Source organism: Peromyscus leucopus, chromosome 6 (genome assembly GCF_004664715.2).
Source record: "Peromyscus leucopus breed LL Stock chromosome 6, UCI_PerLeu_2.1, whole genome shotgun sequence".
In the NCBI taxonomy this organism is placed as follows: domain Eukaryota; kingdom Metazoa; phylum Chordata; class Mammalia; order Rodentia; family Cricetidae; genus Peromyscus; species Peromyscus leucopus.
Window position 1 is genome coordinate 81,092,603 of NC_051068.1, and position 27,327 is coordinate 81,119,929.

The 27,327-nt window shown below is 39.6% G+C and overlaps 1 protein-coding gene across 1 annotated transcript in view; it reads right to left on the reverse strand.

Annotated features, from left to right (window-relative positions):
* Cd53 (CD53 molecule) overlaps window positions 1-15,871 on the reverse strand; it is a 31,412-nt gene extending 15,541 nt beyond the window's left edge. The window contains exon 1 of the mRNA XM_028859848.2: window positions 15,775-15,871. The gene's annotated coding sequence lies outside the window, so the exon portion shown is untranslated. The remainder of the gene's footprint in view (window positions 1-15,774) is intronic.
* Window positions 15,872-27,327: the final 11,456 nt, after the last annotated feature.

The window sequence follows — 27,327 nt, forward strand, 5'->3', positions numbered from 1 at the left end:
TTTCTGGGATTAAAGGCGTGTGTCACCATGCTTGGCTATTTCCAATGTGGCCTTGAACTCACAGAGATCAGAGGGATTTTATCTCTGGAATGCTAGGATTAAAGGTGTGAGTGCCACCATTTTCTAGCCTTTGTATCTAGTGGTGTCTGTTCTCTGACCCCAGATAAATTTATTAGAGTACACAATATTTTGGTGAACATAATACCACAGATGCCAGCTTAAAAAACACAATCAGCAACAGCCAGAGCAGTATGTCTCCACTAGAGTCCAGCTATATTAACACAGTAGGACTAAATATTCCAACATAGCTGACACACAAGAAAGACCTAAAAGCTTTTATGAATATGATAAAGGTCTTAAGAGGAATGAATAAATCCCTTAAGAAATCCAGGAATACCAAACAGTGGAAGGATATGAGTAAACACTAAGATAAAATTGGAAATAGAATCAATAAAGAACAATCAAACTGAGTGAATTCTGGAAACGAAAAATTTAGGAATTTGAACAGGAACTACGAGACAAGTTTCAACAACATATGTAAGAGATTGAAGAGAGAATCTCAGGCATTGAAGATACGAAAGAAGAAATGGATACATTGTCAATAAATGCTAAATCTAAAAAACTCCTGACAAAAACTCCAGAAATCTGGGACACTATGAAAAGACTAAACCAAGAATAATAGGTATAGAGGAAGGAGAAGAAATCAACTCAAAGGCCAGAAAATATTTTCAGAAAATCATAGAAGAAAATTTTTCTAACCTAAAGAAGGAGATGCTATAAAGAACAGGAAGCATACAGAAACCAAATAGATTGCTCCAGAAAGAAAGTCCTTGCACATAATATCAAAACACTAATATACAGAACAAGAAAGAACATTAAAAGCTGCAATGGGAAAAGGTCAAGTAACATATAAAGGCAGACTCTTAGAGTTACAGTTGATTTCTCAATGGAGACTCTAAAAGCTAGAAGAGCTGGACAGATGTGCTGCAGACTCTAAGAGACTACAGATGCCAACCTAGACTACTATAATCAGCAAAACTTTGCATCAACATATGAGAAAAATAAGTGTTCCATGATAAAGTCAATTTAAATAGTATTTATCTACAATCCAGCCTTACAGAGGGTGCTAGAAGGAAAACTCAAACCTAAGGATGTTAATACACCAGGAAAACACTGGAAATATGAAACATGAAGCACAGCAAAATCAAAAGAAGAGAAGCACATTGTGTGCACTGCATACACCACACACACACACACACACACACACACACACATACACACACACTCCATAGCATACAACAACAAAATAATAAGAATCAACATTATTGGTCATTGATATCTCTCAGTACAAAGGCTCATTCCAATAAAAAGACACAGACTAATAGAATGATGTTAAAACAGGATCCATCCTTCTGAGGCATTCAAGAACACACTCAAGATCAGAAGATAAGATCAAGAGATTAACTCAGGATAAAGGGTTGGAAAAGATATTCTAAGCTACTGGGCCTATGTAGCAAGCTGGTGTAGCATTTTAATATCTAACAAAATAGACTTTAAACCAAAACTAATCAAAAGAGATAAGAAGGAACACTAAATATTCATCAAAGAAAAATTCACCAAGACATTTCAATAACATCTATGCTCCAAACCTAGGGCAATCAAGCTTGTCAAGAACACTACTACAGCTTAAATCACACACATATTGACCCTCATATACTGATATTGGGAGACTTCAATATCGATTCTCATCAATGGACAGGTCATCCAAAGAAAAACTAAAAGAGAAATAGTGGGACTAAATACAAATTGACCTAGCAGATATTTACAGAACATTTCAACTAAACAGAATACAACTTCCTCTATGCACCTCGTGGAACTTTCTCCACAATTGACTACATACACAGATATAAAGCAAGTCTTAACAGATACAAAAAATTGAAATAACTCCTGAATCCCATCAGACTATCGTGAATTAAAACTGGACATCATAAACTCATGGAAACTGAACAACTCTTTACTGAGTGAAAAATGGGTCAAACATAAAGAAAGAAAGAAATTAAAACTTTCAGAATTAAATCAAAATGAATACACAGCATACACAAGCATATGGGACACAATGGAAGTGCACTAAGAGGGAAGTTCATTTCACTAAAGGCTTATATTAAAATAACAGTTGAGTTGATCTCATACTAGAATTAACAGCACATCTGAAAGCTCTAGAATAAAATGAACTAAGCTTCTCCAAGAGGAGTAGACAAATAATTAAACTGAAGGTGAAATCAATAAAATAGAAACAAACAGAACAATACAAAGGGTCAATGAAGCAAAGAATTGATTCCTTGGAAATCAACAAGATAGACAAGCCTTATCAACTAAGACAGAGAGAGAGAGAGAGAGAGAGAGAGGAGAGAGAGAGAGAGAGAGAGAGAGAAGAGAATCCAAATTAACATCAGAACAAAAGGGGAGGCATAACAACAGACACCAAGGAAATCAGAAAATTATAAGGACATATTTTAAAAACTGTACTCCACCAAACTGGGAAATATTTTTTTTTAACAAAAGATAATTCTCTTGATAGATTCTACTTACTAAAGTTAAATCAAGACCAGATGAACAATTTAAACAGACATTAACCACTAATGAAATAGAAGCAGTCATTAAAAGTCTCCTATCCAAAAAGCACACTGCAGATAGTTTTAGCACAGAATTCTACAGACTTTCAAAGAAGAGTTAATGCTAATATTGTCAAATTATTCCACAAGATAGAAACAAAGGAACATTGCCAATTCATTTTATGAGGCACAGTTACCCTGATATTCAAACACATAAAGACTCAACAAAGAAGAATTACAGACCAATTTCCATTATGAACATAGATGCAAAAATACACATAAGCCGGGCAGCAGTTGCATATGCTTTAATCACAGCACTCAGGAGGAAGAGCAGGGGGATCTCTGTAAGTTCAAGGCAGCCTGGTCTACAGAGCAAGATCCAGGACAGACACCAAACTACACAGAAAAAAACCTGTCTCGAAAAACAAAAAACAAACAAACAAAAAATAGGCAATAAAATGTTTGCAAACCAAATCCAAGAACACATCAAAAGATCATCCACCATGACCAAGTAGGCTTCATCCCAGAAATGCAGAGGTGCTTCAATATATGAAAATCAGTACATATAAACAAACTAAAAGAAAAACACATATCATACATTAGACACACAAAAGGCTTTGACAAAATCCAATACCCTTCATAATAAAAATACTAGAGAGATTAGGGATACAAGGGACACACCTAAACATAATAAAGACAATTTAAAATAATCCATAGCCAACATCAATTTCAATGGAGAGAAACTCAATTCCACTAAACTAGGAACAAGGAAGGTTGTCAACTCTCTCCATATCTGTTCAGTACAGTATTTGAAGTTCCAGCTAGAGTAATACGACAACTGAAGGAGATGAGGGTACAATTGGAAAGGAAGAAGTCAAAGTATCGTTATTTGCAGATGATATGATAGTATATATAAGTGGCTCTAAAAATTCCACCAGGGAATTTCTACAGCTCATAAACACTTTCAGCAAAGTAGCTGGATAGAAGAGTAACTCAAAAGAATCAGTAGCCTCCTATGTACAATAACAAATGTACATTTGTACAATGAATGGATTACTACTCATCTGTTAAAAACAACATCATAAAATTTATAGGCACCCAGCACTCGGGAGGCAGAGCCAGGCGGATCTTTGTGAGTTCGAGGCAGCCTGGGCTACCAAGTGAGCTCCAGGAAAGGCGCAAAGCTACACAGAGAAACCTGTCTCGAAAAACAAAAAAAAAAAAAAAAAAAAAAAAAAAAAAAAAAAAAATTTATAGGCAAATGGATGGAACTAGAAAACTGATCTTGAATGAGGTAACCCAGACCCAGAAAGATAAATATGATCTATATTCAGTTATAAGTGGCTATTAACGTTAAGTAAATGATAACTAAGCTACAGTTCATAGACACAGAGAGATTAGTTAAAGAGGAGGGTTCTGGTGGGGAGACATATGGATCTCCCTGAGAGGGGTAAATAGAATAGATTTTACTGACAGACTGAGGGTGGGTGGGGAGAGGACAGGAAGGATAAGATTTCATAGGAGATAGGGTGGAGGAAGAGAGTGAAGAAAAAAAGGCTGAACCAGAAAATTTTAAGGGAGTGGTATGGAAACCTAGTGCAGTGGAAACTATTGGAATGTATGAAAGTGAGCCATTGAGGGCTCCTGGTAATGGGGAATACAGAGTCTCAACTAGCCAGCTCTAGGCTCTTGGCTCTTGGCTACACATCAGTGGCAGGACTTGGTTGCATTCAGTTGAGTTGTTGGCCAAGAAGGTCTATGGAAATCCTAAACAACCCAGGCTCTTGCTAAGGCAAAAGGTTGCTCTCTGCAAACTGACAATGACGCCCATTGCTGAGATAACACCACACAATTCATCAAACATGAAGTTGTGCTAGTGCCACATGGAGCTTCACACTACATTCTAGTCTCTTTAGTGCAGAAGGTACTCTGCAGGCTATTGAAAGGTAAATGTGAACACCACCCCGCCACAAAACCTCTGACTACAATCTGTCCTGCTGCCAATATACTATGGCAATGGTGGGCACAGAACTTGTGGGAGTGGTCAAGAAACACCAGATTTGATTTAAGGCCCACTACACAAGAAGAAACCATACTGATACTGCTTGGGCAACCAAGAATCAGAGACTAGATAGCCAGAGACTAGGGTAAAACCAAATACTAATAGTCTAATATATATGTATATATACATGTATGTACGTATGTATATATATATGACTCCTAATGATATTCTGCTACACTCATAGATCAGTGCCTTTGTCCAATCATCATCAGAGAGGCTTCCTCAAGAGTAGATGGAACAGATGGAGACCACAGGCAGACATTAGTTGAAGGGAGAGTCTAAATGGGAAGTTTCCATCAAATCCCTCCTCACAGCTCAGGAATCCTGTGGAAAAGGAGGCAGAAAGATTGTAAGAGCCAGAGGGAATGGAGGACCCAGGCAAACAAGTCCTCTGAATCAACTAAGCAAAGTACATACAAATGAGCTCACAAGTCTGAAGCAGTAAGCAAATGGGTCTGTACCAGATCTTCGTGTGCGTGCATGTGTGCATGTGTGCGTGTGTGCGTGTGTGCGTGCGTGTGTGCGTGCGTGCGTGCATGCGTGTGTGTGTGTGTGTGTGTGTGTGTGTGTGTGTGTGTGTGCGTGTGTGTGTATTATAGCTATTAGCTTAGTATTTTTATGGAACTCTGACTGTGAGAACAAGTGGGTCTCTAATTCTTGTGCCTGTCCTCAGAACTCTTCCTCCTATTGAGTTGCATATCCAACTTTGAAATGATAGCTTTTGCTTCGTTTTATTATATTTTATTTTGTCATGTTTGGTTGTTATCAGTTAGAAACTATTCTTTTCTAGTAAGAGACAGAAAGGGAGTGGATCTGAAGGGGAAGGGAGGTAAGGAGGGACTGGAGGGCTAGAGGGAAAGGAAACTATATAGGATACATGGTATGAGAAAAGAATCTATTCTCACTAAAAGGAAAAAATAATGAAAAAATATTAGTAACTTTATATGCTAGCAGTAGTAAAAATAAACCTTTGAGGTTATTATAAACAACAGTATCAACTAAGAAAGACAGGGATAATCTAACAAATGTTATAAAAGACTTGTATAATGGAAACTCTAAAAAGGTATTTCTGAATTTGAAAAAAAATATTTGAGAAATGGAAAGTTATGCTATGTTCATGGATCTATTTTAACAATATTGTTAAAATTTCAGTTCTTCATATATTTTACATATATATATATATATATATATATATATTCATTATAAGCTTAATCCATGGTCTGGCAGTTTCATTTGTAGATATTAACAAATAAATTCTAAAAATCTTTGGGAATTTAAAATTCTTAGAATACTTAAATGAATTTGATACAAAAACAAAGTCTATTAGAGGCCAAATGCTATCCAGTTACATTGATTTATATTAAGCTACAACATTAAAAATGATATAATGTTGTTAAGCAAATTAATGAAACTGAGTAGAATTAAAGTATTTGTGGCAAACTGGTTTACCACTATTATGTAAAGTCAATACGGTAGAGAATGAAGGATATTCTTTTCAACAAACAACATGTGAGCAATTAAGTATCAATATTCATAAAAAAGAACTTGGCTATATAGTTCTTACTATATTAAAAATATTTATAAATTAATCCTGTATCTGGATTCAAAAGCCTAAAAGTATAAAACTCCAGAAACAACTAAGAGATAACATTTGCTGCTGTGATTAGTAAAATAGTTCTCAGATAAAACACCAAAGTATAGTCCAAAAAAACTGATGTTAGACCTCTTCAAAAGAATCTGTTGGGAGAAACAAAAGACCGGTAACACATAGGGAGAGAACATTAACAAGTCACAAGAGATAAATTTTTGTCCAAGTTGAGGACCCCTGTAGTCCTACTATTAAACATGTGGAAAGCTGAGGCAGGAATATCTCTTCACATCAGCAGTTCAGTGCCAGTGTAGAACAGTGGTTCTCAACCTTCCTAATGCTGTGACCCTTTAATACAGTTCCTCATATCATGGTGACACCAACCATAAAATTATTTTTGTTGCTACTTCATAACTGTAATTTTGCCACTGTTTTAAACTGTAATGTAAATATCTGTGCTTTCCAATGGTCTCAGGTTGAGAACCCACTGGTCTAGATATACAGTGAAACCTTGTATTGAAAAAAGACAGTAAACGTTTTTCCTCAGAGTGTATAAAGTACTTTTAAAACTCAATAGTAAAAAAACAAACAACCCAATTTTAAAAATGGGCAGATATCAAGTACATTTCTTTATACTAAAAATTATGTGGGTGTCAAATGAAATCAATTATTTATTTCCCTTTTCAGCAGGGAAATGAAAATTAAAATAATAATATACTATGCACCTCCTAATAAGTCTAAAATATATTTTTAAAAACTAAGCAGACCAAAAGTTCTCATATACTATTAGTCTAAAATATATTTTTAAAAACTAATCAGGACCAAAGTTCTCATATACTATTAGTGAGGATGTACCATGGTATGTTCATATTGAAAAACATATTGTTGGTTATGTAAAATGTTAAACATTTATAACCTAGCAATTCATTCTGCTTCTAGGCATTTTCTCAAGAAAAATGAAAATATATTCTCATACAAAGAATTTTACAAGAATGTTTATAACAGCTTAGTTTTTAATAGTCCCAAACTGGAAACAAACACCCATTGACATGTTATTGCACAAATGAACTATGATACAACTAGATAGTGGAATATTTCTCAGCATTATGATATGTTACAGAATTGAAATGGAGGGTACATAATGTGGGAGTATGGAGAGGAATAAGTAACACTAAAGACTTTTTTTAGAGAGAGAGAGAGAGAAAGTTAAAAGGGAGTTAATTAGCTTGTGACAGAGCAATGATGCCCTACTAGACACCAGAGACTAACAAAAAGCCAAGTACCAGGTATGAGTTACTTCTTTTGGAATTGTTGGTCAATGATGTCACATAGACCCTCAAATATTATTGTCTATTGCTGTTGTTCTTAGTTACACCCAGGACGTGGCAGTAAGACCACATACTTGAGTCACAGAACATAGTGAAAATCAAGCAGGTATGAACTTCAAAGTGTCACCTCTACTCATTAATTTTCATAGTGCTGGAAGTTTCTAGGAAAGCCACTGGAGGAGAAAAGTAGTCATTATTCATACACAGCTCTGAACCCTGTGAGCTAAAGAATGATTGGCTCCAAAAGACATGTCCATGCAATAGCACGAGAGTGACATATGCATCCAATGAGTAAACAGCCACTTCCTTGTTGAATGTAAATCATGTTCCACAAGATAAAACCCATAACTGGCACCATCACCAGGCTAAGAATCTATTTCTTTTTTTTTTTTTGGTTGGTTTTTTTGAGACAGGGTTTCTCTGTGTAGCTTTGCGCCTTTCCTGGAACTCACTTGGTAGCCCAGGCTGGCCTCGAACTCACAGAGATCCGCCTGGCTCTGCCTCCTGCATGCTGGGATTAAAGGTGTGCGCCACCACCGCCCGGCAAGAATCTATTTCTATACAGTTCAGAGACCCAGGGAGGAATTTACTATTATTCTAATAAAAACACATAGTATCAAACTGACTCCTAATGACTTATCATTATGACCATAAATCAGTGCATCTCTCAAACTGTGTCTGAGAAGTTTCTGTTTGCAGTAGATAGTAATTAACACAGTGACCCACAACTTGCCAAGGTACAAATACTAAGAAATTAAAGAATATTCCGCCCTAAAGACAGAAGCACCTCCCTTCTCGGGCTCACAGATCTTCTCAGAAGAGAGGGGATAGAGAAGGAAGAGTCTGAGGTGGTGGATGACTACAAGGAATCATTATCTTCTAGACACAGCTGGGCCACTGCAATATGAGTCCACACTAATTTTGACAGGATATACAAAACCTATACAAGCCTAATCCAGAACCAAATCTCAACATAGAGAGGGGAGATGGGTGCACTATTCCACCCAAGCAGTGGCAATATTGGCAATTGTTAGCTGCTGTAACAGTTAAGAGTATAGGCTCTGCTAAGCCAACCAGTCTCCAGTGGAAGACCTCATATCCAAGAACATTTGGGAAGTACAAACTGGTATTGAATTTTTTTTTAAATAAAAGGATGAAAAGTAGTAGGAAAGGGGAGTGAATCAGTGAAGAGGTGGGAGAGGCTGTGAACATAATGGAAACATGATGTATGCAACTTTCAAACAGTTAATTAAAATGTAAAAGAATAAGTGTGATCAGTAACAAAAGATAGCTATAAAAGTGCATACTGCATGATTCCAGGTATATAACACTTCAAAAATGAAAAAAAAATACTATAGAAACAGAAATAAGACCAGAGATCACATGGAGATAAGCCTGACACAGGTCAAGAGATGAGTGCTGGGAAGGATGTATGAAAAAGATTACAAAAGACAGTGAAAGGTTTTTTGAGAATGTGAGATGTTACTGTCTTCACTGAGGCCATGTATTTACGCAGGTATGCATAGGTAAAAAGGTCCATCCTAGCTTGTTACTGTCCATGACTCCAAATCTTAAATCTACCTATTTATGTAAAAATGTGGCAATCAGCCTTGAATACTTGTTCTAAAATCCCCTTTCTCTCTTTTGCTCATGTGATTCTTTGCTAAAATATGTCCCTTTCTGTCCTTCTCAACATTTATTCTGATCACTTACTGACCATTCTTTCATTCAGCTTATATAATTTTTCTATGAAGCCTTCTCTGATGATGTCTACTTTTTTATAACTAGTCCTCACTCCTATAAGGAGTGCCTGCACTATCTGTGAATTTCTTCCCTTATACCAAAATCTCTATTACAAGCATCTCTTCCTTCACTAGTATGTAAACTTTTGAAAGTAGGCATACCTCATTCATCTTTGAATCACTGGCACCTGGCACAGTAGATAATTACACTACAAATTAAGAAGATTGTTAAACAAACAAATAGCTTTGACCTTATTTATTAGCTCTGTATTCTGATATAGTAGAATAAACAAGATACTACAGAGTCGGGTGCCTTGGGATTTTGTTGTTGTTGTTAATAAATGATGCTTTAAACACAGGAAAATAAGTTCTTCATCAACTAACAGGAGGTAATCAAGTCATTTGCCTCCTGGAGTCACATAAATCCCAGCATCCTTGAGTCCGTCACAGCTTTTTCACTCATGTAAACTCCTTTCCACAGAGCATTAACGACCAAGATGCCCACAAACCTGGGTGTGTCAGCACTGACTCTGACCTTCACAGAAAACAAAGGGTATCTGTTTCTTCCCTTTCTGGTTTTCTGTTTGCTCAGATTCATGTCAAACTGAAGGTTAAAATCTGCCCAGTTGGTGAATATGGCCACTATTTTTGCAAAATGCTATAATGGCCCTACTTTCTTATAAGCCCAGACAAATTTCTTCTACCTTTTCTTCACCATTATTGGCCAATTGTTGAGCCTCCCACCCTTCTATCTCACATTCAGAGGAACTGACACCTACCTAACAGTTAAAATCTGCCACTTCCACCCCCACCCCACCCCCATGACTCACAGCATTTTCATAGGGTTCTTTTTTATGAAGAAAGCTTGTGACGTCAATTTCCAGGAAACTTTCAAGACTAAACCACAATAATCTGAGGCCACATCCCAGGACCCAGTGCAGGAGCCAGAGCTAAACACCATTTAATTACTCCAAGCAAAGAGCTTGGACTGGTGGACTGCCTTGTAGGTTCCTAGTCTGAACTCTTTCTTTTGATCTGTAATTGCAACACCATCTACTCTTGCCCTCAGTGAGATCAAGTTTAGAGGTGGCTGTGGTTAGAAACTTCAAAAAAAAAAAAAAAACCCACCACCAGTTCTTGAGCTCTGTATACAGCTCAGTTTCAGAGGCCAATATGTAACTTCAGTGAGGAGCTTTGCTTTTACGTAGACCATTTATGAGATATTAACAAGTATTTCTCAAACAAAACAAAAACAAGGCAGTAAGGAATGCAAGAAATCTATGGTCAGAACATTTGAGAGTAAATGACAATAATTTAGGTGCTATGTAAGCAACCAAAGGAGGGAAGCAACCAACAGTCCTACACAGACGTGTGATGTCTGTGAACCACAGCAGCCAGCATGGTGTGATAACCCAAAAGATTTAGTAATAGCACAACTTGGGGGGTTACTAACAGGTCTATAATTGTATTTAAGACCTACCCAACAAGAAGAAATACCAGAAACCTAACCAACTACCCAGGACTAGTGAAGTTGCAGATCCTGGAGGAGAATCTATAACTACCACTTTATTAAGCCAGCATAAGTGGCTAACTACATTCTAAATGTTTATCCTTACACTTACAGGTAAGTGTAGTCCTCAGTCCACATCAATGAAATTTCTGTTTTCAACAGACAAAAGCTATTACAGAAAACCACAACCCATCAAAATGAGGAGTTCTGGAGCCCAGTTCCAATGACTATAGCTCCCATAATTAAGGCTCGGGGATCATTACAGAGCAGGGGGCAGAAAGACTGTAAGAGCAAGAAGACCAGATAGTTTGTTGTGTCTCCCAGGAATGCTGGAAGCTACACACATAAAGTCTCACCTACATGACTACCTAAACATGAGTTGAACAAAGACAACAACAATAGACATTCTAATGTGGACTGGGGGGAAGCCCACAAGGCCTCAAAACCCAGACTATGGGCAACTAAAGGATGCAGAAGATGGAAGAAATAATCTTCTCTAGAGAAGAGCACACCAATTGGTTATCGAATACTAAATGGTCAGTTCCAAAAGCATACATGTAAGTAACATTATATAGACGGAATAGGCTGTAATTATGTATACAGCAATGTGTGTGTGGTGTGACAATAACTAATGACAAAAGTGTGGTATTGTATTCCCCCAAATATTGTGCATGCTAATAAACTTATCTGGGGTCAGAGACAGAGCAGCCACAATATTAAACATAAAGGATAGGCAGTGGTAGCACATGCCTTTAATCCTAGCATTCCAGAGGCAGAAATCCATGTGTTCAAGGATACAGCCAAGCATGGTGACTCACGCCTTTAATCCCAGAAAGCAAGCCTTTAATCCCAAGGAGTGGTGGTAGAAAGTAGAAAGGTATATAAGGCAGAAGGACCAGAAACAAAAACATTGGGCTGGTTAAACATTCGGCTGGTTAAGCATTCAGGCTTTTGAGCAGTAATTCAGCTGAGACCCATTCTGGATGAGGACTCAGAGGCCTCCAGTCTGAGGAGACAAGACCAGCTGAGGATCTGGCGAGGTGAGGTAGCTGTGGCTTGTTCTGTCTCTCTGATCTACCAGCATTGATCCCAATAACTGGCCTTGGGTTTGATTTTATTAATAAGAACTTTTAAGATTCATGCTACACAAAAGAGTCCATGAATTTGAAAAAGAACTATGAGGTGTATAAAGGAGGGCTTGTGGGGAGGGAAATGATGTAATTATAATCTCAAAAGGTAAAAGAAATAATTTAGAAAACAAAAAAGGATTGGCTTGTATGTGCACCTTTTAATAAACTTACAACAAGTTTATTAAAAGGTGCACATATGGGTCTGTAAGAGAAAAGTATACTTACAAAACTGCACAATTTTCTTATACTGAAAATTCCTCATTCATAACACTTGTGTCATTACATTGAGATCCATTTAGTCTGGACAGATCTATTTATGGACAGGCTAGCACATATCAACTCAAGACAGGCAGACCTTGATGGGAGAGCATATCTCTTGTTATGCTCCACAGATACATTAAGACTTGGGCCTGCATGTCAGCCTGATGTCCACTTCAGCAAAGCACAGAGCTTTGGTGGACTTGTTGCTCTGCAGGTAGGCTCAAGCAGAGTCAGACTGCAAGATATCAGTGACCTGCAGTTGCTTCTAGGCATGGAAAAACCAGATGTGAGCAGTGTAACTTGGTGAAGATGACTCACTGAGTTCAAAGCATACAGATCATGTTTAGATAAACAAAACTTTAGATCAGGTTTAGTTTAAGTCTCAGCACTGCACTTATCATAATTACAGCCTTGAACAACTTCCTTAAGCTATCAAACTTCCAGTTCCCTCATCTCTGAACAGGGCTATTAATACTGCCCTCATGGTTGTCCTAAGGAGTCAATATGATAGAATTTCTTGAATGGTTTAGTGCCAGAGCTTCAGTGAGTGCTGAGTGAAGACCAAGTCATTGTCGAGAGTGGCCCTGAGCTCGGGAGAGGTCCCAGGAGTGAAATATACTAGGGGCTGGAAAGGTTTTAATAACATTTACACTCATTTGTTGGGAATACTTCTTTAAAAGTTTTGTTTGCCTTTTGTAAGAAAAAATTCATGAAAGGGACAATAAGGAAGAGAAAAAGAAAATGAAATAAGTGGGGGGAAATGAATCCAAATGATAGTGGAGTATTATTTCCTCCCACTTGAGAGTTCAGCAAGATGTTACTAGACTCTAACATGGGGTAGAGATCTTTATAATAAGGCTATTACTTAAACTAGGAGCAGTTTTCCAGAGCTCTCACACAGTCCACCCAGTAGACATCATATCCTCTTTATTATGTTAAAACCATGAAGAACTTTGTAGCAAAACATACTACTTTTCTACTTGGTAAAAATGGATAATCAGTAGAGAAGATTTTTTTTTCTCTACCCCAACATAGAGAATAATGACTTATATTGTGAGCTCTTACCTACTGACTTTGGAAGTGCATATTTTCCTCTTTCTCAAAATCTTTGTCCAGACAGTCTTTACAATCCAAGTACCCAACTGCCCTTCTGCCCAGCATCAGCAACCTTGGAGACCAGATCTAGACAGGTGTCTGGTTTCTACAGATTCTTTTGTTTCAACATCTACACCTAAGTGGTAACTAATCCTGATAACATCCAAGGGCAGATGCCTAGTACACAGAGAGACCTACACAGTGGATGCTTCTTGAGGTATAAAGAAGTACTGTAGGCTGACTATGAACACAAGCCAATATGTGAAAAAGCCAATATGAACACAAGCCACTGTAACTAAATCAACACACTAGTTGTTGGAGTGAAACTGAAGAAAAAAGAATGGCTATAACTTGGCAAAAATCTCTACCCTTCCTTCCTTCTGGTCAAGGGAAACATCCAGGTTAAAGAGGAAGAAATCTGCCTCTGTGCCCCAATTTAAAGCCACATTCTATCAAAATTGTTGTGGCTAAGTCTCAGGCATAGCTCTGCCCTGAAACAGACCCAAGACTTGTCTGTTCAGTAAATTTGCTATCTACTTTCAATTGCCAAGTAGGAGAAAGGGTTTGGTGCTTCCTGTGGTCATGTGACCAATATCTCTTGCTTAATTTCATTTCTATCATGCCTATGACAGGAAGTGGGGGAGCAATACTTCTTTGAGTGCATATTCAGTGTTTTGTAGCTGGAATGTTAATAATCCCAATCTCTATAATAAATTCATAACAGTCTCCTCTCTCAAGGAGTCTTCGACAGACTCTTAAACTCCTGTATTTTGTGTACATTCTCTCTGCTTATAGAAAAGGGCGCATTGTATTGTGTTCTGTGTACCCATCTATCTTCCCTCCATGGTAGTCTTTTGGGGATTGACAACCACATCAGTTATCCTCATATTTTCAGCACCTCAGCACAATGCCTGGCCACTGGGACACTGCAGGATAGGAGGGAATGGAGAAGAAAAGCAGTAGTTTGAGGGTTTCTGGCCAGTCAGAGGCTAACCAGAGGGCGTAAGAAGCTAAGAAAACAACAGAGTTTTTCCTTTCTAGCCTTGCCTCTTGTTAACAAACAAAGCTGATATCCTTTCAGTGGTAGTAAGGTAACTGTGGTAGCCTGGACTTCAGATCACTTCCTGTGGCCATAAAGGTAAGAGAACATTGTGTTTAAAAGAGAAATAATCTTAACTGGCCCACACAGGAAACCACATTTCAGTTCAGCATCTGCTCCTAGTCAGCCAGTTTCAAAACAGTGAAGATTCCGTTTTAAGATTGAGAAAGCAAAACTTTGCTCACCCGGCAGATACGATTCTTTTTTGGCTCAGTCTTCTCTGTACGATTGCCCAGAAGAGTCCCTTAAGGACAGAACGATTACTGGACAAATCCTCCCTCCTCCTCGTTTCCCTCCTTATCCACAGTTCCTGCCAAAGCAGTGCCAGACTTCACGGGGTGTCTAACCCTGATTGTTAACTTAGTTCTCTAAAAGCTGGTCATTATTTCTAATTATAAAGTTTAGTTGCTCTGAGGGACACATTGGTAAACTGCAGCTATTTCCCATCCTGTCCCTTGATTTTTTGGTGAGTAAATATGGTCTCAAGGGACTTTCTTCTCTCCTTTAGATCATAATCAAATGAGCTTCTCACAGTTCTTTGATCAAGAAAGACCTGATACAGACATTTTGTATTGACTCAGAAAGTTAGGACAAAAGCTTGAGTATCACTCTGCTGAATACTTGCAGCCTAAAATTAGTTTTGGTCCATGAGTTGGAAACTACTGCTGTATCAAATTGTGTGTTTCCTCTCAGCAGAGCACTTTATATGAGATTTGTCAGTGTTCATGCTTCATATATTAAGGATCAGTTAATGTGGAGAAAGAAGCCCTTCAGATCACAACGTTTGCGTTGCTCTTTGAAAGCCCCCAAACTAAGCATCCTTAGGGAGTATCTAGGAATAAATCATAAAGTACAGTTACAGGGCACCTACTGTGTTGAGATTTCTTTTTTTTAACCCATCTTATACCAAAGCATGATGATTAGAGCACTAACTTCCTTATAAAATGTTTTCAGATGAAGACAATAATACATCTCCTGGCTACTGCTCTAGATCACTCTGGCTATTACTTCTCTCTCTAAACTCAAGTTTTGATTTTAAAGAACAAACAATATAGAATATCTCCCCATTTCACCTCATCTCACATAGAAAACTTTAGCCATCAGAAACCACCATACACAGTAAGCAATTCAGTGCTGTAGTGATGTATGCTCATGGGTGCTCAGGCCCGGAGAGATATCAGATAACAAAGTAAATCAAAGTATGTCTAGCCTGATTGCCCGAGGAAACTGCTCATCAAATATTTGTGAAATAAGAAATTTTAAAGTTACTAGAGAGATGTATGGATACTCTTAAAATGCCGTGCCCGCCTTAGCTGGTTCAGAGATGTTAAAAGTCATAAGTCTTACCTTTTGTAGGCAATGTCCTCAATACTTTCAGGTGGAATTCGCTGATTATCTTTAAGGTGGCCAACACAGGCTGCTAACACAGAAGTCTGGGTCTATTTGTGTAAAAGGAGAAGTAAAGAGAGAGAAAAAATGATCACGCTGTGACAACAGGAAACTCAAGCAAGAAGAGTGAGGAAGTGAGAATGCATGTTCTCTCTTAGGCTCAGATATTCAACTGTTCCCAGTGGTTTTTTAGAAGCTTCCACCCACAGGCCACTCTACGCTGGTTTCTGGAACCAAAGAACCTGACACACCAATCAGAGTAGTGGTGAACTCTACAGTGATTTGGAGGATGGTTCCTGTCTAGAGAACAGTGCTTCTCAACTGAAATGGCACCTAGGAACTAACTGTGGATCTTTTCCTGTGTACCTGGCCCTGCCACCTGATCACAGGCTATATTACTAAACCATAATGACAAAGATAGCATGGTACTAGAACCAAAACATACTTGTAGACCAATAGAACCTAATAGAGGATACAGAAATAAACTTGTACAGGTTTTGGACAAAGTTGTAAACTGTGCACTGGGAAAAATATAGCGTGCTGAATAAGAGGTGCTGGTAAAGTTAGATAATTACTAACAAAAAATTAAATTAGATCTGTGTCTTTTACCCTGCATAAAAGTCAGCTCAAAGTCGATCAAATACCTTAATTTAAAACTTAAAATACTGAAATGACTAGGGAAAACACTTCAAAATATCAGTATAAGCAAAACTTTTGGAACAGAAGCCCAATAGAACAGAAAATATACCCAGGAATTGAAAATGTAATTATAGAATATTAAAATGTTTCTACATAGCAAAGAGCCTATCAGAAAGTGAACAGATAGCCTATAGAATATGAGAATACCTTTACCAGCTATATGTCAGACAGAAGTTTGATATCTATAAATATAAAGGACTGCCAAAATTAAGCACCAAAACCTTCAAACTGCTTGTTGATAAATAGGCCAATGGTCTTAAGAGACAGTTCTCCAAGGAGAGATACAGATGGCCAACAAATATTTTAAGAGTTTAACATCCTTCACCAGCAAGGAAATGCAATTTAAAACTATTTTGAAATCCTGGTCCTCTGGTTTTTACAACCTTTCAATCCCTTGTCCATGCTCTCTGATCCTTAGGTATGTGAGATTTATCCATTGATGATAGAAACCCCTGGTCAGATGTTTTACATTTGACTGTGTGGCTTTCTACAATGGTCTCTGTTTGCTGCAAAGAGAAGCTTCTTTGCACTTACTGTGGTGGTATTGTGTTCCCCAAATATTGTGCACCTAATAAACTTATCTGGGGTCAGAGACAGAACAGTCACATTATTAAACATAGAGGATAGGCAGTGGTAGCACATGCCTTTAATCCTAGCATTCCAGAGGCAGAAATCCTTGTGTTCAAGGATATAGCGAACATGGTAACTCACGCTTTAATCCAGAAAGCAAGCTTTAATCCAGGGAGTGGTGGTAGAAAGCAAAAGGTATATAAGGCGTGAGGACCAGAAACTAGAAGCATTTGGCTGGTTAAGCTTTCGGACTTCTAGCAACACAGTTCAGCCAAGAGCATTTGGATATGAGGACACAGAGGCTTCCAGTCTGAGGAAACAAGACCAGCTGAGAAGTTGGCCAGGTGAGGTTAGCTGTTGCTTGTTCTGCTTCTCTGATCTTCCAGCTTCACCCAATACCTGGTCCAGGTTTGATCTTATTAATAAGAATTGTTAAGATTCCTGCTACAACTTACCTGTGGATATAAGGATCAGTGTTTAGAATACAATAGGAGTGATAATATTTTGATAACATGGAAGAAGTAGATTCTCTCCTAACATTCGTGACTTCACTAGCTCCTGGTAGTTGGCTAGCTTTCCAGGACTAGGCATGATATCCCTCCTGTTGAACAGGACTTTAGTCCAATTAGATAGCTGCTGTTACCACAATGTATGAGTGTCACTATTGTACCTTTAGGAGTGTCTTGTCATGATGGTCATTGTTTTTTATATACGCACAGCTGTGTAGGACTATTGGCTGTGTCCTCCTTAGCAGACTGCATAGCATCTTCTATGTACTTTCATAGTACTATGAAAGCTGGTCTCCGAAGGCAGACGCTTTCAGGTCAAATCCAGCTTAAATCTACCAGTCCTCTGTCTGAAATACATCATGACTTCAACAATATGGTCTTAACTTGAACTTCTAGGAGGCAACTGTGCTGGCTAGCTTTATGTCACCTTGACGCAAGTTAGAGTTAGTTGGGAAAAGGGAATCCCAAATGAAAAAAAAAAAAATGACCAAACAAAATTGGCCTATGGACAAGGCTGTGTGTAATTTCTTGACTGATAATTGATATGAACCCAGATCACTCTGGTGGGGCCACTTCTGGGCTGGTGGTCCTGAGTGCTATAAGAAAACTAGCTATATGAGCAAGCCAGGAAGCAGTACTCTACAATGGCCTCTGTACCAATTCCTGCCTTCATGCTCCTGCCTGCTTGAGTTCCTGCCTGATTTCCCTCATCAATGGAGTATGACTGGAGTTGTAACTGAAATAATTTATTTCCTCCTAAGTTCCTTTTGGTAATGGTTTTTATCACAGAAATAAAGCCTAACTGAGATAGAAATTTGGTATCAAGTCATGAGATAGTTTTATGTCAGACCTGACTGTGTACTTTTGTGGAAGATAGTGGTGGCATTTGAACTTTGGAATGGAAATGCCATTGAGTGATCAGTACTCAGTTGATTATTCTGTGAGAGTTTGGAAGATAAGACCATTGATAGTGATGCAGAAGATAGAGGACTGGACTTTGAAGTTTAGAGGGAAGTTCTTAGAGTACCTTAAAGACCTTACTGGGCCATTTCGTTATTTGAAACAAGAATCTATGGTGTCTGGTCAGCTGGAGCTGAAGAATCAGCAGTAATTAAATGAGAGACTAGTGCCGGTGAAGTAAGATATTTGCCTTCCTGGACAACTGATATTGTTAGCTGGAGCTGAGATATTAGAATTAATTGAGAACAGCACCATTGAGGATTATAAATATGGGACTACTTCCTCAGGGTCAGGACACAAAAACTGTGGTCCAGAGGAGGCCTGCTGTGAGATGTCATTCTGTATGCTGTGAATATGTGTTGCTCTGATTGGTTGACAAATGAAACACTGACATCCAGTAGCCAGGCAGGAAGTATAGGTGGGGCAAGCAGACAAGGAGAATTCTGGGAAGAGGAAGGGCTGAGTCAGGAGTCACCAGCCAGACACAGAGGAAGCAAGATGACAAGACAGAATTGAGAAAAGGTACCAAGCCATGTGGCTAAACATAAATAAGAATTATGGGTTAATTTAAGTGCAAGGGCTAGTCAGAAATAAGCCTGAGTTAATGGCCAAGCAGTTATAAATAATATTAAGCCTCTGTGTGATTATTTTTTATAAAAGACTGTGGGACTGTTGTTGAGAGATTTGTCCCAACCTTGGGCCACGTGAGACATAGGAAATCTTCCAACTACAGAGGCCAAGGCAATTGAACTTCATAATGTAGGTGGAGTTACCAAAGTGATATTATTTTTAAAGGCATGAAGGCGCTCATGGTAGCATCTGAGGCTTGGCAATGTGTGGCAGAAGGGAGTCCCAGAAGTGAGGACAACAAAGTACATTGATGAAGTTTCAGCCTCAAACACAATAGAAGCTTCAGGACTGAAGGGGTTGTAGATAAATTTGAGGGTTGGCACCATGGTTTGAAAAAGGGTGAGGGCAGCATGGGAGGAGTTGGAGGGAGAAGAGGGAAGAAGAAGTGACATAATTATATTTTAAGTTTTTTAAACCACAAACTATAAAACAAAATTTTAATGAAACAGGGACCACAAATGCTGCTTTTTTTTAGTGGCCTCCCCATAGTACTGGTATCTCCAAAACTGCTATGGTCCTCTGCTGCAAATGGGTTGCACTTTCACTAGCCTCTGCTGGCTTCTCTTCATGGTGCTAAGCCTCAAGTTCTCTGCAAGGCCCCTTCAATTCTGGGACTTCAACAGCTACCTAGGCTGCACCTTCACTAATGGCCTCCCTGGCCTCTCATAGTGCCAAGCCTCAGCTCCTCTCCATGACCCCTCCAGTCTTTCAGAACCAGTACCACCTGGGTGACCTTTAAACTACCAAGTTCGGTTGCTAACAGGAAGTACAACTTCTGGAACACAGCTTCTATGTATGACTTCTATGTACTGAGGAAACACTTCCCAGAAGACTTTGCCTCAATAATGCTGGTCTCTTTTTCTTTTCAAGGTCAAATTTTATTATTTTTCTTTCTTAAGAAATCCCAACACAATTCTTCACAGACTTGGAAAGAACAATACTTAACTTATATGGAAAAAAAAACTAGGATAGCTAAAAGAATCCTGTACAATAAAGCAATTTCTGGAAGCACCACAATCCCTGACCTCAAGCTCTACTATAAATCTATAGTAATAAAAACAGCTTGGTACTGGCATAAAAACTGACATGTGGACCAATGGAATCGAATTGAAGAACCTGACATTAATCCTCATGCCTATGAACATACGATTTTTCAACAAAGAAGCCAAAACTGTACCATGGAAAAAAGAAAGCATCTTCAACAAATGGTACTCGCATAACTGGATGTCAACATGCAGAAGACTGCAAATAGATCCATATCTGTCACCATGCACAAAAAGGGGATAAAAGACCTCAACATAAATCCAGCTGCACTGAACTTGATAGAAGAGAAAGTAGGAAGTAGTCTTGAACACATCAGCACAGGAGACCACTTCCTAAATATAACACCAGTAGCATAGACACTGAGAGCAACATTAGTAAATGGGACCTCCTGAATCTGAGAAGCTTTTGTAGAGCAAAGGACACGGTCAATAAGACCAAATGACAGCCTACAGAATGGGAAAAGATCTTCACCAACCCCATATCTGACAGAGGACTGATCTCAAAATATATAAAGAACTTAAAAAGCTAGACATCAAAATACTGAACAATCCAGTTAAAAAATGGGCTACAGAGCTTAACAGAGAATTCTCAACAGAAGAATCTCAAATGGCTGAAAGACATTTAAGGAATTGCTCAACATCCTTAGTCATCAGGGAAATACAAATCAAAACAACTCTGAGATGCCATCTTACACCTGTCAGAATGGCTAAGATCAAAAACACTGAAGACAGCTTATGTTGGAGAGGATGTGGAGCAAGGGAACACTCCTCCACTGTTTGTGGAATGCACAAACTTGTACAGTCACTTGGAAATCAGTATGGCAGTTTCTCAGAAAATTGGAATAAGTCTTCCTCAAGACCCAGCATACCACTCTTGGGCATATACCCAAGGAATGCTCAATCTTACCACAAGGACACATGCTCAACTATGTTCATATCAGCATTATTTGTAATAGCCAGAACCTGGAAACAACCTAGATGCCCTCAACTGAAGAATGGATAAAGAAAATGTGGCACATATACACAACGGAGTACTTCTCAGCAGTAAAGAACAATGATATGAAATTTGCAGGCAAATGGATGGAACTAGAAAATATCCTGAGTGAGGTAACCCAGACTCAGAAGGACAAACATAGTATGTACTCACTCATAAGTGGATACTAGATGTGAGAGAACAGATGGCCAGACTGCAACTTACAGCTCCAGAGAGGCTAACAGGGAAAGACAATAGGAGGGACACATGGATGACCAGTGAAGGAGAAGTGGATGAGATCTACATGAGCAGATTGGGTTGGGGGAGTGGCAGAGGGCAAGGAGTGGGGGATGAGAACATAGGGAAATAGGAGGGTCGAGCTGGAACAGAGACAGAGTGGGAGGACAGGGAGGAGATACCATGATAGATGAGGACATCATGGGAATAGGAAGAGGCAGGGTGCCCGGGAGGCTCTTGAGAATCCACAAGGATGATCCCACTTGGACTCCTGGCAGTGGTTCAGAGGGTGCCTGGTCTGGTCTACTCTGGTGACAGGTCTAGTGAATACCGTAACTGTCATCATAGAGCTTTGTCCAGTGACTGATGGAGGCAGATGCGGAGATCCCTGGACAGGTGCCAGGCTGAGCTCCGGGAATCCAATTGATAAGAGAGAAGAGGGATTCTGCAGGCAGGGGACGTCAAGATCATGATGGGGAGATGTGCAGAGATGACCGCCACACTGGAGGAGGCCTATGACTGTAGACTAGTGGCTGTGGAGTCTCCATGGACTGGACTAGGCCCTCTGAAACGGAAATAGTTGATTGGCTCGAACTATTTGTGAGGCACCTAGCAGGGTGATCGGGTCCCGTCCCTGGTGCATGGGCAGGTTTGGAAATCTGGGCCTGTGGTATGATACCTGTGCAGCCTTGGAGCAGTGGGAAGGGGCTTGGACCTGCCTAGGCTTAGTGTGCCGGGCTCTGCTGACTCCCTATGGGAGACCTTGATTTGGGGTGGGCTTGAAGAGAGGGCTGGGAGGTGGGAGGAGGTAGGAGGGAGGATGTGGGATCTGTGAGTGGTATGTAGAGTGAGTAGAAATTTCTTAATAAAGAAAAATGAAGAAAAAAATTTTTATTCATTTGACATACCAACCATAGATCCCCCTCTCTTCCCTCCACCCACCTATCTCCAGCCTTCCTCCCCCCAACTCACCCACCAATTCCCTCCTCCAAAAAGGTAGGGCACCCCATGGAAAGTCAGCAAAGCCTGGTACATTCAGTTGAGGCAGGTCCAAGCCTCTCTCCCTACATCAAGGCTGTACAAGGTGTCCAACTATAGGTAATGGCACCACAAAGCCAGCTCATGCACTGAGGATGGATAATGATCCTACTGCCAGGGAGCCCCTTAAGGAGTCCAAGCTACACACAACTGTCTTGATTATGCATAGGGCCTAGTCCAGTCCCATGGGGGCTCCACAGCTGTTTATCTAAAGTTGATGAGATGCTAGTCTCTTCTTAATCACAACTGATTCTTCAGCCCCAGCTGACCAATATCCATTATATCAGCAAAGCAAAAGTTTCAGATTAGCGATTCTGGTATCTTATTAATCACAGCCAATTCTTCAGTGTCAGATAACCAGAACCAACAGATTTCCAACTCAAATTGCTAGTTGAGTCTTTGTTTCTCTTTGGAACTTGAAAGCCAGGCCTCCATCTCCTGTACTGCTCTCAAACATTCTATCTTCCAAGCTCCTATAGAGTAACTCACTGAGCTCTGACCATTCAATGTCTTTCCTGGCCCAAAGATCCAAATCTTCCCCAAAACATGTCAGGTCTGTCAAAGCAATAGCCCACTATCCTGTTACCAACTTGTCTTAGTTAGGGTTTCTATTGCTGTGATGAAACACCATGACCAAAAAACAACATGGGGAGGAAAGAATTTACTTTGCTCACAGTTCCTTATGAGAGTTCATCATCAAAACCAGTGAGGCAGGAACTCACGCAGGTGGAAACTTGGAGGCAGGAACTGGTGCAGAGGCCATGGAGGGGTGCTGCTTACTGGCTTGCTCACATGGCTTGCTCAGCCTGCTTTCTTATAGAACCCAGGACCACCTACCCAGGGGTGTCACCACTCACAATAGGCTGGGCCCTCCTCCATCAATCACTAATTAAGAAAATGCCCTATACACTTGTGCACAGTGTATAGGGTACTTATTTATTTACTCATTTATTTATTATGTATTTATTTTACATTTCTACCACGAGCTCCCCTCCCTCCTCTCTTCCCACCTCCTTCCCTCCCCTCCCTCCAACACTACCCCTCAATCCACCCTTCCTCCACATTCACTCAGAAAGGGGTGGGCCTCCCATGAGCATCAGCAAAGCATGGCATATCAAACCGCCATAAGACCAAGAATCTCCCCCTGTATTCAGGCTGGGCAAAGCAATCCAGCATGAGGAATATATTCCCAAGAGCCAGAGACAGTCCTGGTCCCATTGCCAGGAGTCCCCCAAATAGACCAAGCTACACAATTGTCATATATATGCAGAGGGCTAGGTTAGTTCCATGCAGGATCCCTGGTAGTTGTTTCAGACTCTGTGAGTTCCCATGAGCCAGGCTAGCCATCTCTGTGAGTTTTCTTCTGATATCTTTGACCCTCTGGCTCCTAGGATCCCTCTTCTCTCTCCTCAGCAATACTCCCCAGCTCGGCCCAGTGTTTGGCTATGGGTCTCTGAATCTGCCCCCATCAGTCATTGGATGAAGGCTCTTGGATAACAACTGGGTAGTCACCAATCCGATCACAGGGGATGACCAGTTCAGGCTATGCATCCACTGCTGCCAGGAGTCTTAGCTGGGGCAATCTTTGTAGACTCATGGAAGTTTCCCTTGTATCAGGCTTCTGCCCAGCTCTATAAAGGCCCCCTTTCCAGGCATCTTTATCAGTACTCTCCCCCTCCATCCAGCCAATCCCTCAAGTTCCCATGCCCACCTTCCCCTAGTCCAACCAGATGTACGCTATTTCCCTTTCCCTGGGAGATCCACACATCCTCCGCTTTGGCTCTCCTTGTTACCTAGCCTCTCTGGGTCTGTGAATTATAGTATTGTTATCTTTTACTTCACAATTAGTATTGTTATCTTTTACTTCACAATTATTATCTACTTATGAGTGAGTACATACCATGTTTGTCTTTCTGGGTCTGGGTTACCTCATTCAAAATATTTTTTTTTCTAATTCTATCTGTTTGCATTCAAATTTCCTGATGTGTTTTTTGCAAGCTGAGTAACATTCCATTGTGTAAATTACCACATTTTCTTTTATCCATTCTTTGGTTGAGGGACATTAGGTTGTTTCCAGTTCTGGCTATTACAAATAAAGCTGCTAGAACATAATTGAGTAAGTGTCCTTGTGGTAATGATTGAGCATTCTTTGTGTACATATGCCCAAGAGTGGTATCACTGTATATTGAGGTAGATTTATTCCAATTTTCTGATAAACCACCATATTGATTTTCCAAAGTGGTTTGTACAAATTTGCACTCCCACCAGCAATGGAGGGGAGTTCCCCTTGTTCGGTATCTCTCCAGCATAAACTGCCATTTGTGTTTTTGATCTTAGCCATTCTGACAGGTGTGAAATGGAATCTCAGAGTCATTTTGATTTCCATTTCTCTGATGGTTAAGGATGGTGAACATTTCTTTAAGTGTTTCTCTGCACTCAAGATTCTATTGAGATTTCTCTGTTTAGGTCAGTACACCAATATTTAGTTGGGTTATTTGACTTTTTATGTCTAGTTTCTGAGTTCTTTATAAATTTTAGAGATCAGCATTCTGTTGGATGTGGGATTGGTGAAGATCTTTTCCCATTCCATAGGCTGCAGTTTAGTCCTATTGACAGTGTCTTTTGCCTTACAGAAGCTTTTCAGTTTCATGAGGACCATTTATTAATTGTCAGTCTTAATGTCTATGCTACTAGTGTTCTATTTCAGAAGTAGTCTCCTATGCCAATGAATGATCTGTTCCCACTTTCTCTTCTATTAGGTTCAGTGTAGCTGGATTTATGTTGAGGTCTTTGGTCTACTTGAACTTGAGTTTTGTGCAGGTTGAGTGTACAGCCCAATCTTCTAGGGGCATTTTCTTCATTGGGTTACCTCCTCTAAGATGACTTTAGCTTGTGCCAAGTTGACATAAAACTACCCAGCACAGTCACTTAGTATCCTTGAGTCTTGGTGACTTTCTGTGTCCTATGGGAATTATTTCTGCTTCTTAGCCAAAGGAAAGAGTAGAAAAGTTTTATGAAATTCTAGTATGGTTGAGAGTGGTGGTGCACAGCTTTAATCCAGCACTCGGGAGACAGAGGCTGGAGGATCTCTGTGAGCTCGAGGCCAGCCTGGTACATAGGATGAGTTTCAGGATAGCCAGGGCTGTTTATACAGAGAAGCCCTGTCTCTAAAAACCAAAAAATTATGATATGATGTTAATTACTATTCTCAGTATAGTTCTTAGACAACACTTAGCCAATATTCCTGGTTTATCTCACATTCCAAGTCTAAGACCTAACAGGTGAGGGAACTGACCCTAGATCTCAGCTGTGTAGAAATCAAGCAGTATCATAATCCTTCACTCATGTTCTTTAGGAAGACAGGCAGAGCCCAGAATGTACATAAAGTGGTCCTTTGTCCACAGACTGTTTTTATTTCTACAGGATAATGTGACTCTCTCTTAAGCTTCCATCTTCTTTGAGCTCAAATACGTGAGATAGTAAAGAGCCACCAACCCTGAAAACAATATAGCCCAGACTATTGGTGAAATTAAGACCACTCCACATAGTTAAAAGGGAGGTTTATTTAGTGGTGTAACTTACAAATGAAGTGATAGGTAGGTTGCAGGGTCTAGGAAAGGCGTGGTTCAGTCCGGCAGTGTTCTCTGGAGAACTCTGCTCGGTCTACCTCCAGCATCCAGGGTCCGGGAACAAGAGAGATGGCACATCTGGATCTTGGGTCTTTGGGTCCTCTCTTGGCCCACCTTGTAGGCGTGACAGTTACCAAAGCCTCAATGGGGTTGGAACTTCAGATCAAAGCTGGAATGGCTACCCACTACGTCTCCCCCTTTTGTCTAAATAAGAAGGTTCTAACCTAATACAAGACTATAATACAAAGGAATGGTTATCAAATATTGTCCAGGAGTAATGAGGATAATGACCTAGTTAAGGAAAAAGAAGAGTGATAGGACTCTCAAACAGACAATCCCTGTGATGGCAGCCATGGCTATGATATGTCTTTCCTGCCCCACCCAGTGCAACCTTGGACTATACATATAAACCCTCAGTTTATCCATCACCAAAGGAGACTCACACAGGACTGGAACTAAAGTCAAGAACTTATAGAGCATCAGGCAGCAACCCATCTCTCTTGTCATGAAAAGAGAATCTGTCTATGGTTGACAATGGGCTCCCTTTGTAGGTCACTTCGTGACAGGCCATAAAGTCTTTTGTCAATTATTACTCTCATTTTTGAGAGTAAACTTGATGATATAGACACTTCTAGAAGCTTGCAAGTTTACAGTCTTGATTGCATATACCTTGGCTATTAGGAAGAGTGCTACAATAAAACACGTGTGTGCAAGTGTCTTTGTTGCCTTAGATATATACTCAGAAATGAGATGATTGGATCACATATATGGTAGTTCCTTTTTCAGCTCTTTAAAGAACTTCCACATTATATATTTTACATGGTGGCTATGCTCATTTACATTTTCACCAACAAGTTGATGAGTTTCCCTTTATCTGCATCCTCTTAAGAATTTATTTTTTGTTTTTGTTGTTCTAAACTTAATCATTCTGGCTGCATTAAAATGATGCCAAACCATGGTTTTAATTTTCATTTCCTTGATTGTGATGCTGAACATTGTTTTATATACTTTTCTATTTATATGTTTTCTGTTTACAAATAGCTTTATAGCTATTTGACACCTTTCAAATATCTTAAGTTTGTGTTTTGTTTTGCTTTGGATTTTTTTTACTTGCCTTTTGAGGCAGGCTCTTGCTATGTGCCCTGGATCATACTGCACTTTCTATATAAAACAGATTGACCTCAAACTTTTGGCAATCCTATTACCTGTGCCTCCAGAATTAT